Below are 15,399 nucleotides of genomic sequence, written 5' to 3'. Positions count from 1 at the left end.
AGAAGCAAACCTTACCATACAGTTCTTCCGCAATATCACTTATAGGAATGTGTGGATTTGGTGAATGGTTAATTTTTAAGTCTAAAAAGTAAAGAAAAGATAACCTTAAATGCTAAGGCTAACTTTCTCTTCTCTGCCTTCATCATGACCTAAGGAAGGGCCCAATCTATGTAGATTGCTCGCTCTTGGGGGTTTAAAAGACCCCAGGCACCAGTTGCATACCTAGAAGATAAGCTCAAATGAGAGCTGTTTCTTTTCTTGACTCCCAATTTTTCAAACTGACTTCTTTATAGTTAAGACAACTGGAGCAGTTCTTTGCCAGGCTTTGGAGGTTTTTAGCTGCTCTGTCTTTGTTCTGCAAGTTTTACCTTCTGGAGAACACAGCCTTGCACTTTTATCTTTTGATGGGATCTTTCTTTGGCCGCGCAGGGGAGCATGGCAGCTGAATTGGTCAAGTGCTGCTCCCATTAAATCTCTCCACCAACCCATTAGTTTCAGGGTGATATGGTGTGGTATGTACATATTTTACTCCACAGTGTGCACACAGATTCTGGATCATCTCCTACATAAACTGTGTCCCTTGGTCTGAGAGTATTTCTCGTGGATACCCTACTTGTTTAAATTTTTTATTTTATACGAGCGGAAGCGGGGAGCAGCGGCGACCTCGGGAGGGGGGGGGGCAAGGCTGTCTATACTGGACGCTTCTGATGAGCGCCTTTGCCCCCTCCAGATCCTTTTTTGATGTATGTTTATTTTTGATGCAGGGGGAAGCGGGGAGCCACGTTTGTGTTTTTTTCTTGTTGCTGTTTTGGACGTTTGTGGCATGCGCAGAGCAGCCAGCATAACGCTTGGCTGCTCTGCGCATGCTTTAGGGGCCGATTACCGATGGAGATTACGAATCTTTGATACATTGTAGTTTTCAATACCGCACCGAACATGTGCGACTTGTTTTTTTGGTGCATGCTTCATTTTTTTCAAATTCGTTAAGGACTTTAACGTTTTAGATTTTTTTACGTATAGTTGATGCATCCGGGCCAGAGTCTCTCTCAATCTCCAACTCACCCTTCCGCCACACCACTCTCTCTCTCTCTCTCTCTCACAACCATCACTCTGTCCCCTCAGTCTCTGAACTCCTCCCCTCCCCCTTTCTCTCAGCAGTCTCCAAATACAAGTATAAATAAAGTGGAAAAAGCACCTACTTTAATATTACATTACTATTATTATCATGACCATTTGCGTAACACTACCAGCTGTACTCAGTGTTTTATAAACACATAAAAGATAGTCCCTGCGTAGTAGTTAATATAGACAGAACATAACATGAAATACCTGAGGCTTTGAATTAAGGCAACAATGCACCTGCTCTTCAGATAGGGACCACTTGAACTACTCAGGTAAAGATGGAGGAAATCAGGCCTCTACCCTAAAATACAATCTATAAAAGAAAATCAGAGCTAAGGGAGGGGGTGAGTCAGGGGAGGGAGAGAGGGAGGGATTTCAGGTAGGCCTCTCTGAGCAGAAGTCTCTACATCTATTGCATACATTTTAAAAGGCTTCCTTCCTGGCCCTCTAAAGAGAACAAGTGAGAGAAACACCAGAAGCAAGCTTTTCAAAAAGGTACATTTGATTACTGTGCAAATTTTACACATGCAAACTTCCTTAAGCTCTAAAAAGTCAGAGAAAACATATAGACTGTCATACTCTGCAGCTCCAAAATGTTGAGATCAATTCTTTAACCAGCCTGTATATATTTTTTATTAGACCACTATAGAAGGTCCAAAGATGAAGAAAGGGGGAAAAAAAAGATAGAGTGGAGTATATTTTCATGAAATAAATAAATAAATAAGGAAGGAAGGAGGAAGTATTCATTAATGAAGGCTGCAGGTAATGATAAAACTTCATTGCAAAACATCTGGGAAACAAAAATTCTTGAAGTTGATTTCGGTCAAAACATTTATATCCACCAATTAAACCCAATATTTACCTAGAAATGTAAATATAAAGCTAGCACCCAGGGGCAAAATTAGCCACAAAGCCAAAAAGACCTTGCACCTTTGTTGTGTTGCCTTGGACAAACCAGGACAAAACAAACCTAGACAAAAAATTAAATAAATAAAATAGAATAAACTCATTCATAAACTTGAAAGTAAAGGAGTCCATAGTTACTATCTAGCTTCTAATATAAACGCAGCAAAAACAGTGAGTTTAGAAGGCAACACCTCTTGAGTTTTCCAAGAAACCAAACAGATCTACACTATCCACAGAGATCTCCCTTTTCTCCATCCCTTAACATTCCCTTGAGTGACCCTTCAGATGAACATGAGGTCTTGGAGGCAGAGCCTCATTAGGTATTCTCAACATTTCTTGAAAGTACTGTTTCAGCATTTCTCCTGGAGCAAATAAAGGAGACATAGGGAAAGTTAACAAAGCACCTGACAATTAACCAGAGGTTCCTCTTTCTTATATCTAAGATTCCAGACTTCAGGCCAGAGAATACACTAAATTAGGGGCAGCCTGAGGGGAATGTGAGGTCATGTGCAGAGACCCATTCCAGGGCCACATTTACATAAGCCAGTAGAGGATGAAAAACAAGGTCAATAAAACAAGGCCATGTACAAAAACAGAGGAAGAAATTAGGTCTTACCTGATAACTTTTGTTCCATTAGCTCTCCACACTATTCCAGGACCTGTGGGAGTAGTCTTGCCCATCAACCAGCAGACTGAGATAGAGAACACAGAACTGAGCTACTCTATATAGAGTCATCTATTTAGCTCAGTTCCTCAGTATTTACAAAGACAGGTAGAAGAGAATCAAATCTGGAGCCTATCCATCAACTTGAATCACGAAAAAGAAATCACCAAGAAGAAATCAAATCTCTAAAATGCAGCCCTCTGGAACTTTGACAGAGAATGAGAGTGCTCTGGATACGAACTGCCGCAAAAGAAGCAGCCAACGGGAAATCCACAATTGTCCATGCCCCCATCAAAGCCTCAGAAATATGGGAGGGCTCCTGGAACAGTGTGAAGAACTAATGGAAATAAAATTATCAGGTAAGACCTAATTTCTCATTCCATTATGTTTCTTCCCACTATTCCAGGACCTGTGGGATATTCCAGTGCAATCTCTAAACTAGGCAGGATTCCGACCCTGTCGCACACAGAACCAGTGCCCGAAACACGGCCTCCGACTGTGCCACGACATTCACCCAATAGTGCTTGGTAATGTATGCAACATAGCCCAAGTTACTACTACTTAACATTTCTAGAGCGCTACTAGGGTTACGCAGCGCTGTACAAAATAAACAAAGGACGGTCCCTGCTCAAAGGAGCTTACAATCTAAAGAACGAAATGTCAAGTTGAGCAGACTAGATTTCCTGGGTAGAGGTGTAGAGGTTAGGTGCCGAAGGCGAAGTTGAAGAGGTGGGTTTTAAGCAGAGATTTGAAGATGGGCAGGGAGGGGGCCTGGCGTATGGGCTCGGGGAGTTTGTTCCACGCATGGGGTGAGGCGAGGCAGAAAGGGCGGAGCCTGGAGTTAGCGGTGGTGGAGAAGGGTACTGAAAGGAGGGATTTGTCTTGAGAGTGGAGGTTACGGGTAGGAACGTAAGGGGAGATGAGGGTTGAGAGGTAAGGAGGGCCTGCAGATCGAGTACATTTGTAGGTTAGTAGCAGAAGCTTGAATTGAATGCGGTACCTGATCGGAAGCCAATGAAGTGACTTGAGGAGGGGGGTGGTATGAGTGTATCGGTTCAGGCGGAAGATAAGACGTACAGCAGAGTTCTGGATGGACTGAAGGGGGGATAGGTGGCTAAGTGGGAGATCAGTGAGGAGTAGGTTGCAGTAGTCAAGGCGAGAGGTAATGAGAGAGTGGATGAGAGTTCGGGTGGTGTGCTCAGAGAGGAAAGGGCGGATTTTGCTAATGTTATAGAGGAAGAAGCGACAGGTCTTGGCTATCTGCTGGATATGCGCAGAGAAGGAGAGGGAGGAGTCGAAGATGACACCGAGGTTGCGGGCAGATGAGACGGGGACGATGAGGGTGTTATCAACCGAAATAGAGAGTGGAGGTAGAGGGGAAGTGGGTTTGGGTGGGAAGACAAGAAGTTCGGTCTTGGCCATGTTCAGTTTCAGGTGGCAGTTGGACATCCAGGCAGCAATGTCGGATAAGCAGGCCGATACTTTGGCCTGGGTTTCCGCAGTGATGTCAGGTGTGGAAAGATAAAGCTGGGTGTCGTTAGCATAGAGATGATACTGGAAGCCATGAGACGAGATCAGGGAGCCCAGGGAAGAGGTGTAGATAGAGAAAAGAAGGGGTCCAAGGACAGAACCCTGAGGGACTCCAACAGAGAGCGGGATGGGGTGGAGGAAGAACCATGAGAGTGTACTCTGAAGGTACGATGGGAGAGATAAGAGGAGAACCAGGAGAGGACAGAGCCCTGGAACCCAAAAGAGGACAGTGTGTCAAGAAGTAAGATGTGATTGACAGTGTCAAAAGCGGCGGATAGGTCGAGGAGAATGAGGATGGAGTAATTACCTTTGGATTTGGCGAGGAACAGGTCATTACAGACTTTGGATAATGCCGTTTCTGTCGAGTGAAGTGGGCGAAAGCCAGATTGAAGCAGATCGAGGATGGTATGAGAGGCGAGAAAATCAATGCAACGGCTGTGAATGGCGCGTTCAAGTATTTTGGAGAGGAAGGGTAGGAGGGAGATGGGGCGGTAGTTGGAGGGACAAGTAGGGTCAAGTGAAGGTTTTTTGAGGAGAGGTGTGACAACCGCATGCTTGAAGGTGTCAGGGACAGTTGCGGTGGAGAGAGGTTGAGGATATGACAGATGGGAGGGGTGATAGTGGGAGAGATGGTGGTAAGTAGGTTGGTGGGGATGGGGTCAGAGGAACAGGTGGTGCATTTAGAGGAGGAGAGAAGATGGGCAGTTTCCTCTTCGGTGATATCAGGAAAGGAGGAGAAGGAGGCCTGGGTTGATTGGTTGAGGGAGTGGGTGATAGGATGAAGGGGAGGAGAAGGTTTAGTGGTGAATTCGAGGTTGATCTTCTGGACCTTGTCGCGGAAGTAGTCAGCCAGTGATTGAGGGGAGAGTGAAGGGGGGGTGGGAGCGGAGGGCACTTTGAGGAGGGAGTTGAGGGTGGCGAAGAGACGACGAGGGTTAGAGCTGAGGGAATTAGTCAAATGAGTGTAGTAGTCCTGTTTGGCGAGGAATAGGGAGGACTGGAAGGAGGATAGCATGAGTTTGTAGTGAATGAAGTCAGTATGGGTGCGAGATTTCCTCTATAGGCGTTCAGCCGATCAGGAGCAGGAGCGAAGGTAACGGGTGCACGGGTTAAGCCAGGGCTGGGGATTAGTGCGCCTAGTGGGACGGGAAACAGACGGTGCAAGGGTGTCTAGGGCGGAGGAGAGAGTGGCATTGTAATTGGAAACAGCCTTGTCGACGGACTCGGAGGACGTGATGGACGGGAGGAGATCTGAGATACTAGCGGATAGGGTGGGGGGATCAACTGCCTGGAGATTCCTGGAGGTAGTAGTTAGAGTTGGGCGGGACTGAGGGGGAGGGTGATGAAGTGTGAATGTGATCAGGTGATGGTCAGAAATGGGAAGAGCGGAGACGCAGAGATTAGAGGGCGAGCAGGTAGAAGAGAGGATGAGATCAAGACAGTGACCAGATTTGTGAGTAGGGGTGGTGGAGCTCAGTTGGAGGTTGAAGGAGGAGGTTAGGGTGAGGAATTGAGAAGCGTATGAGTCAGATGGGTTATCAGTGTGTATGTTGAAGTCACCAAGAATGAGGGATGGGGATGAGGGCTCAAGAAAAACGGAGAGCCAGGCATCGAAGTCAGTAAGGAAGGAAGGGAGGGACTTATCAGGGGGGCGGTAGATGACTGCAACTCGGAGTGGTAGCGGGTGGAATAGACGGATGGAATGGACTTCAAAGGATGAGAAGCAGTGAGACTGTGGTAGGAGGAGGGGTTGAAAACTGCAGGCGGGCGAAAGTAGTAGGCCAACGCCGCCACTGCGGCTAGCTGTGCGGGGCGAATGGGAGAAAAGGTAGCCTCCGTGGCAAAGGGCTGCGACTGAGGCAGAGTTGTCGGGGGTGAGCCAGGTTTCGGTTAGGGCGAGCAGATGGAGGGAATGGGAGATGAAGATATCATGGGTGAAGGTAAGTTTGTTGCAGATTGAGTGGGCATTCCACAGGGCACACGAGAAGGGGAGGAAGGGGGGAGGAGGGGAATGGAGATGAGATTGGAGATGTTTCCGCCTTACAGGTGTCCATAGGGGATGTCAAGGAGGCCTCCGTCCACATTGTTGCCGTATGCCTCATAGAGTGAGCTATCAAGCCCTGAGGGGGTTACTTCCCCTCCAGAACATAGGCTGAGGCAACAGTCTTCAGCCACCTAGCAATTGATGTCTTCGATGCCATGAGAGCCAACCTTTGCTTGCCAAAGAATGCGAAAAGCCTACCTGACCTACAAAAGTCATTCTTGACCTCAAGATTGCACATAAGAACCCTGTGAACATCCAGGAGACTCAGAGAGGCAAACTGGGTCTCTCTATCCTCCTGCCAAAGGGATGGGAGCTCTACAGTTTGTTTAACATGGCAGAAAGGAAGGATCCATCCAAAGTGAAACCTCAGGGTCCAAGAAGCGAAGGAAAGGGTCCCGGACACGACAGCGCTTGAAGTTCTGAAACTCTATGCACCGAGGCAATAGCCACCAAGAACACATTCTTCAAACATAGCTTCTGGACAGGATCAAAAGGCGGCTTTTGGAGAGCTCGAAGTACCAGGTTGAGATTCCATTCTGGAAATGGCAATCGAAAAGGCAGATGAAGGCAGCCCACTCCCCTCAGGAAGCGGATGACAACCGGAAGCACCGCAAAAGATGAGCTCTGCAACGGGCCCCTGAAACAAGCCAAAGTTGCCAAAATGTGGACAAAGAAGAGAAAGGATCTAACCCACCTGATGATGCACAGTGACTTCCAAGGATATGCCCTAGGCCATGGCTCGCAACATGTCATATACAGTGCCCACCAAGTATGCCAACCCCACCTCCAGCTGGGCGTCTTGAGTCAACTCCCACTCATATTGATGCCACTGGAAACAGGCCCTCACTACAAAGGAACTGTAAATGGACACTTGAAGCCGAGGGCAGCCACCCCAAAAGTTTGCTTCAAAGCCTGCTCGAGCTTCCTGTCCTGCAGATCTTCAGGGCAATGCCCCCTTCAACTGGCAAGGTAGTCTTCTTGGCGACTGCCATCACCAATGAATCCACCTTCAGTCGGCTGAGCTTCTCCTTCTCCTCAAGCACCAAAGGACAGAGGTGTGCCATGGTCCTCCCCACCTTGTTTCACTCAGCGGAAATCAAGTCCTGAATGTCCAGAAGTATGGGGAATGCCTTGGATGGATCCCTAAGTCCCCTCATAAGACCCAAGGACTAGTCATCTGCTGATGCCACTGAGGGTTCTTCAATTGCTGCCAGAGCCTCAGAAATCAGGGCGTCCAATTCCTCCATGTGATACAGCTGTAGTACTTGCAGGTCATCTCCCTCCCCTTGGAGGGAGCTCATCGTCCTCCAAAGATTCCCTCAGAGAGAGCCCCTCTGAACATAAAGAGGCTACCTCCAAAAGAGGAGAAACCACTGACCAAGAATCACCATGGTCCTCTGGCAGATCCAACCTGGACCTTTTGGGGGCAGCAGGAGCAGAGGAGGTGGCCAGCTGAGAAGCTACCTGCTTCAGCAAATAGGCTTGGTGGAGCAACAACATGCACTAAGGTGAAAACAGCAGGCCCTGACCCAGAGTCGCCCCGAGGTCCCACTATAGCCAGCTCCTGCTGCGCGGAAAACTCAATGAAGACTGTAAGAAGGCTAGATGATTCTTATTGTACCTGTACTGTGCTCATTTTGAAGTTTATGCTTGTTGGTATTGATTTTTTTTGTTAATAAAAAGATTTAAACATAAAAAAGGAGACTATGATAAAATGAGAAGAACAGTGAAAAGAAAACTTAGAGGAGCGACTGCGAGGGTCAAAAATTTACATCAGGTATGGATGCTGTTCAAAAACACCATCCTGGAAGCCCAGGCCAAATATATTCCGCGTATTAAAAAAGGAGGACGGAAGATCAAACGACAGCCGGTGTGGTTAAACAGTGAGGTGAAGGAAGCTATTAGAGCTAAAAGAAAATCCTTCAGAAAATGGAAGAAGGAACTTACTGAAAATAATAAGAAACGACATAAGGAATGCCAAGTCAAATGCAAAGCGCTGATAATGAAAGCTAAGAGGGACTTCGAAAAAAAGATTGCGTTGCAGGCAAAAACAAACAGTAAATTTTTTTTTAGGTATATTAAAAGCAGGAAGCCGGCAAAAGAATCAGTTGGACCGCTAGATGACCGAGGAGTAAAAGGGGCGATCAGGGAAAACAAAGCCGTAGCGGAGAGATTAAATGAATTCTTTGCTTCGGTCTTCACCGAGGAAGATTTGGGTGGGATACCAGTGCCGGAAATGGTATTCGAAGCTGACGAGTCAGAGAAACTTAATGAATTCTCTGTAAACCTGGAGGATGTAATGGGGCAGTTCTACAAACTGAAGAGTAGCAAATCTCCTGGACCGGATGGTATTCATCCCAGAGTACTGATAGAACTGAAAAATGAGCTTGCGGAGCTATTGTTAGAAATATGTAATTTATCCTTAAAATTGAGCGTGGTACCGGACGATTGGAGGATGGCCAATGTAACGCCGATTTTTAAAAAAGGTTCCAGAGGATCTGGGAAATTATAGACCGGTGAGTCTGACGTCGGTGCCGGGCAAAATGGTAGAAACTATTATTAAGAACAAAATTATAGAGCATATTCAAAAGCATGGATTAATGAGACAGAAGCAAAGGGTGTCCATCTAGCTGCACTAGACTACAAGGGAGACCCCCAGGTGAGACTCAGGGGATGGGGAGAGTCAGGGTTTGGTGTAGGGGGCTTATTTTGAGGGAAGCCTATATTGAGTGGGGTTTGTCTTTAGGGAGGAAGCAGATAATGGGGAGGGTTGGGTGGCCTTTGTTTTTATATATTTTTCATGCCAGGGCACACATTACATGCCTCAGTAGATAGTGCCAAGGCACATAACATGGGCCCAGGCAATATTTGTTTGGCCTGCGTGGTGAATGAAGGCAAGATGCTTGCTGTACCTCATGCATTTACCACACAGGCTTTGGACTTACCACACCTTAAGTTTTGCACATGCTATAAAATGTATTTTCCCTGGTTCTCTCTCCACTATCACTCGTATTCTCATCGTCAGGGGGGAGGGATCTCTCTTCCAGATCCGAGTGGTTTAGCAAACATTCCAGGTAACTGGGCAATCAGCCTGTAGTTGATGGTACTCTTTTGATGGTTCATTCTGTAGTTCAAAGTTCAGGCTTTTTGAAGGATTGAGATTTACATTTGGATAGTGAAATTTCTGCCTTCATTTATTCCTGTTATGTTAGTATGTAAATGCTTTGGAGGGTAAGCCTTTTTTTTTTAAACCACAATGATGTAGCTGATTACATCCACATAGATTATTGTAACAGCTTGTATGCAGACTCCCCAAAGAGGCAACTTAAGCAGCTTCAGCTGATACAAAATACTGCTGCCAGATTGCTCACAGATATGAAATAAGTTGATCGTATTTCTCCTGTGTTGAGATTGCTCCATTGGTTACCAGTGGAGAAGGGCATTGTTTTTAAAGTGGTATGTCGCGAGAAGCAGAATTCTAAATTAAGTATACCCATGGACTAAGACTGTATGATTTGAATACCTTGCTAAAAAGGGGGGGGGGGGGGGGGGGGGAGGGGGAGAGGCAGTGGGAGTGGAGATAGGGAGGGTAGAATTGGATAGCATCTTCATGTATATTGTTCATTACCGAGATGTGTATTGGTTATTGCTGTTGGAAACCCAATAAAAATTAGTTAAATATAAAGTGGTATGTCTGCTTTTTCAGGCAGTCCAAATGAATAAGATGTGCTATTTGGTGGACATTCTACATTACATGCTTGTTCCTTCCAAGCCACTTTGGTCTTCTTCTCAGGCACTGCTTGTTATTCCTTCTCAGGTTCACTTGCAAACCATTTGTTTTGGAATTTATTTCTTGTCAAATTATTTAACTTTTCATAAATGTATGTGCAATACAGACAACACACATTTTTGGGGTATTATCGCGGTACCTGACACTCAGTATAAATTCTGGAAGAAATGGATACCACACAAGACTACCATTAGTAAGGTAAGTGTCAGGTGCAAGTGTAGTCCCCTTATCCTTAGAGCCAAGCCCACAGCACCAAAATAATAGAAAGAACTAAGTCCACACCCAAGCATTATTTATTTATTTTATTTATTGGGATTTATTAACCGCCTTTATGAAGAGATTCACCCAAGGCGGTAAATAGAACAATTATCTTATTTACAATAGCAACAAATATGATACAAGAAAGACAAGAATGAAGACAAAGCCAATCTTACTACATAAATAACTCAGAGTAAACACACTTAAATCCCTAACTAGACTCTGAAGTATAAACAGTTACTCTGGCCTACAGAGCAGCAACACACATGTACATGGCACATACAACCTGATGCAGGCCTCCAGATGTCAGCGTGTTCCTCAGATGGCCAGTCTGGTCCAGATGTCAGCATGCCCCTCAGATGGTCAGTGTGGTCCAACACAGGTATGCTCTAACGGGAGGGATGTTGACACAGCAGTCCCCATCTATGATAAGAACATCTTTTTATAGAGAAATCACAAGCTGTAGCTGCACTGCTGGTACTTTCTGTCCTGGCAATGACATCAATTCTGATACAAACTCATTGTCCTGGAACACAGGGAACCTTGCCTGAGTGTTCTATCCATGTGATAGGTTGCATCCTCATGAAGCAACAGGCTTTATAGATGAAACATCTGAGTTTGCATATTGTAATCAGGTTGTTAACGCTGGATAGTGCCATGTATTTATGAATCCATATATTTTGTCATAAAGGTACATACAGGGCTGTACATAGTGCTTCCTAGTGTTTGTTTTGCCCCTACAATAAGCAAGTGATAACATGGTTATTTTCAAACAAGGTTATAAGCTGTAGTGGTTAGCAGGCAGTTAGTGTTGGGGAGTTATGAGGGATTTTGGTCTGTTTTATTTTGTGTTTGGAATTATTATTATTTTTAACTTAGGGCCCTTTTACTAACCGCACTAGTGATTCCCACATGGCAAATGTGATGAAGTCCATTCAAATCGAATAGGCTATGTCGCATTTGCCGCACCAGGAATCGCTAGCGTGGTTTAATAAAAGGGGCTCTTAATTTGTAACTAATATTTTTATATTATAATTTTTTTATCGTGGCATGTAATAAAAAAAAAAAAAAACTAAATAAGGAAATAATAGATATTGGTTTCCAGATTGCTGAGTAAACCTAGTCCCTTAGATATACAGCACCTTCTCTTTCACTGTGGAATCCAGTTTAACACAGGCTTTGTCAGCATTACAGCACTGGAGACCACTAGCACGGTTTGATAAAAGAGGCCCTTAGTTAAGCTCTGATTTGGGGCTCTCTTACTCCTTCATTTCTAGCCCAAGCTAAGGTCTCTAACTCTTGAGTTCATTCTCAGGTTTAGTCAGGCAGAGTGGTGTGTAAAATCATCTCTCTTCTCACATGCAAGTCATGAAGGATAAAAACTTAAATTCAAGGGAGAACTCACAAGACATAAAATATAGGCCCAAAGAATGTGCACAAAAATATATACTGCCTCACTGGGAGACCACAGAACCAACATGCTACCTAGGCATCATAGGCTTATATAAGTTTTGCAGAATCACTGCAGCCATCCCAGCTGGCGATGCTACAGCAACACCTCCTCACTACACTATCTTTTACTAAAATGCATTAGATTTTGCAGTTACTGCGGCTTAACATCATAGAAAAGTAATGAACAGTAGCTGCAAATTTAATGTGGCAACTTTTGAAAGCATGCCAGCATCTTCCTTTGCAGATCCTGCGTTAACATTTACATTACTACAGTACTTAGGCAGAAGTTTGTGCAGAAGCTCTTAACCCCAGATTCTACATATGGCGCCCAAAATTGGGCACCGATCTTTCAGCACCAATCAAAGATGTGCACCCAATTAAATTGGTTAAGGAGTCAATAAATGGGTAATTAATTGGCATCAATTTGGAATTGGGCGCACATTTTGCTATGCACTATTTTATAACAAAGTGCACCCATATCCCAATAGCATGCAACTCATAAGGGGGTGTGGCCATGGCAGCTGCATGGGTAGGTCAGGAGCATTCCTAAAATTTATGCACATTGTTATAGAATACTGGGGATGTGAACCCAAATTTGACAATGGAAATTTACACCTGGTTTCAGCAGACTTAAGTCCTGGCATAAATTTGGGCACAGAAATTGGCTATTCTATAATGGGCGCTCACCTTTGAGTACCTAGTACAGAATAGCATTTGTTGTTGATTTTTTAGCACCATTTACTGAATATAGCCCTTAGTGCCTTCTGTTTAAGAGGCGCTAAATGGGCCCATGCTTGCTGCAGAAGTGATGGTGAGTGTGTAATATATGCTGCATTCTACCTGCAAAATGCCTTCCATGCTCATTTTCTGCCTATGCCCTGCCCTCCAACATCACATGCCCTAAACATGTATTTTAGTGTGTGGTAACTCTCAAAATATTCCAAAACCTGTTACTGCACTTGTGTGGAAACAATTGCCACGTACTAAACTGTGCATTAAGGGCTAGATTCTGTAAATGGCACCCAAAGGTAGGTGCCGAAATGAAGCATGCTATATTCTGTAAAAGGCACTCGGTGCAGAACAACCTAAAGACTACTAGCTTAGTTTGCATTTTGCACCTAACTTTGGGTGTGAGCATTATGTTTTCCAAAAGAAGAAATTTCACTAAAAGGAGTGTGCCTGATATGAGGGGAAGAGAGAGCATGGCAGGCAATGCAGCAGCGCCACCCCAGACCAGCGCTGGACAAAGTCTTCAGCTGGCAGGGATTGAGGACCCCCACCAGCCAACCAGGGGCCCAGAGCAAATTTGGGGGGGGCCTAGGCCCCCATGGCCTCACCTAGCTACGCCACTGGTACATTGCGAATACAGAACTGAGCTCCACTATGTATACTCTTGCTACCATCCGAGTTCTTCAGTATAGGTCATCAAGCAGTAGAAGAAGAAAAACCAGACTAGGAACATATTCAGAAACATAAACCACAACCAGCTTAACGCAATCCGAACGCATGGTCCCTGGAATAATGCCACCAAAGGAAAGTGCACAGGGCTGCCAAGTAGGACCTTGAACTATGGGTGGGCTCCTGGAATAGTGTGAAGAACTAATGAAAAGAAAATTATCAGGTAAGACCTAATTTCTCCATTACGCTACTTCCCACTATTCCAGGACATGTGGGATGTTCAAAAACTATCCCTATAAGTGTGGGATCCCGGCCCTGCTGCACGCAGAACCGATGCCCTAAACACGGCCTCTGAATGTGCGGCAACATTCACCCGATAGTTCTTACTAAAAGTATGCAGCGACATCTGCGTCACCATCTTACAGATATCTACCAGGGAGGAAAATGAGCCCTCCTCCCAGGAAGTCAATGTACATCTGGTAGAGTGAGCCCTCAAGCCTAGAGGGGGAGACTTCTCTTCTAGAACATAGGCTGAGACCATAGCCTCCTTCAAACACTGAGCAATAGCGCCTTGGACGACTTGAAGCCCAGTTTTTGCTTGCTAAAGGGGACAAAAAGGCTATCTGAATGATGAAAGTCATTTGTGACTTCGAGATAGCACATCAGCACCCTATGAATGTCCAGAAGCCACAGAGAGGTGAACTGAGCCCCCACATCCTCCTGGTGGAAGGAAGGAAGCTCCACTGATTAACATGGAAAGTCGACACTACCTTAGGCAGAAAGGAAGGCACCGTCCGAAGCAAAACCCATGCCTACAAAAAAAAAACACCCCAGAGAAAAGGATCTCGACAGAAAAGTGACTGAAGCTCTGAAATATGAGTCCAAATAGCCCTTCTTCCTCAGCTGAGCCCGCTCAAGGGCCAGACCGTAAGACCAAAGAGTGACGGATCCTCCATGAGCACTGGACCTTGTCGGAGAAGAATTTGAGCCTGAGGGAACAGCAACAGCTCCTTGTCCAGCAGTTGCACATGGATGCCGTGGACACCAGGATCACTTGGCCCCGATGGCTCGCCACTCTCTTCAAAAGCCAGTCGATCATCCGCCATGGGGGAGAAAGATATAGAGCTGCCCCTTGCTCAGTCAAGCCTGCAGAAGGACGTCTAGGTCCAGAGTGTCCTGCTCCCAGCAATGGCTGAAAAGTTGCGGGACTATGGCGTTTGCTCGCCCCACAATGAGCTGAAATGCCTCGTCGGACAACTTCCACTCGCTGGGATCCAGAGAGTACTGGCTGAGAAAGTCGGCCTCCGTGTTCAGGGACCTTGCGATGGGCGGGCAGAGCAGAACAAATGTCTCTTTGCTCATGCCATCAGTAAACTTGCTTCTATCGCCAGCTGCCCGCTTCAAGTCCCCCTCACTTGTTGATATAGGCCACCGCTGTCGCACTGTCAGAGAAAACCCACACCGGAGACTTCCCCAACAGCGGAGCACAGGCCGCCAGTACTCTGCAGACCGACTGAAGTTCCAAGCAATTGATAGGCCATGACGCCTCCACTGGGGACCAAGAGTCCTAGGCCAGGCGGCCCCTGCAATGGGCCCCCCAACCCAAAAAATTGGCATCTGTGGTTACCACCTCTCAATGGACAATTGGGAAGGGCACCTCTAGGCTCAGAGTCCTAGGAAGCAACCACCAATGCATGCTTTATCTGGCAGCCAGCTTCCAAGGAAGCTGGATGCTATAATCCTGGGAAACCGGAGACCAGGGGCCAAGCAGGGACTTCTGAAATGAATGCATATGAGCCCTCGCCCAGAGCACCATTTTCATTGCAGCTGTCATGGATCCGAGAACTTGGGTGTAATCCTAGGCCCGGGGTCAGGGCAGACGGAGGAGTGACCAAATCAGAAGTACCAATTTTGTGCACTGCACCTCTGGCAGAAAGACTTGGGTTTGATGTGTATCCAATAAAACACACAGATGTTCCAGCTGCTGTGACAGAACCAGCCTGCTGTTCTCAAAACTGATAACCCAGGGTTGAGGTCGCTGCCGAGAGACAGAGACAGAGCCAGGCCCGAGGCGAGACAGCCACCGCCCCCCTCCCCACTTAGGATGCAGCCGCTGCTGGCTCCCCCCCACACTTGGAATGCAGCCGCTAGGCTCAACCCAGAGCGCAGCTGCCGCCGCTGCCCTTCACTTACTCTCAGGCTGCCACAAGATCCTAGGATGTCAGGCGCCGTGGT

This window comes from Microcaecilia unicolor, chromosome 1 (genome assembly GCF_901765095.1).
Source record: "Microcaecilia unicolor chromosome 1, aMicUni1.1, whole genome shotgun sequence".
Classification (NCBI taxonomy): Eukaryota; Metazoa; Chordata; class Amphibia; order Gymnophiona; family Siphonopidae; genus Microcaecilia; species Microcaecilia unicolor.
The sequence above is the reverse complement of the archived record's forward strand: the minus strand, read 5'-3'. Positions refer to the sequence as shown.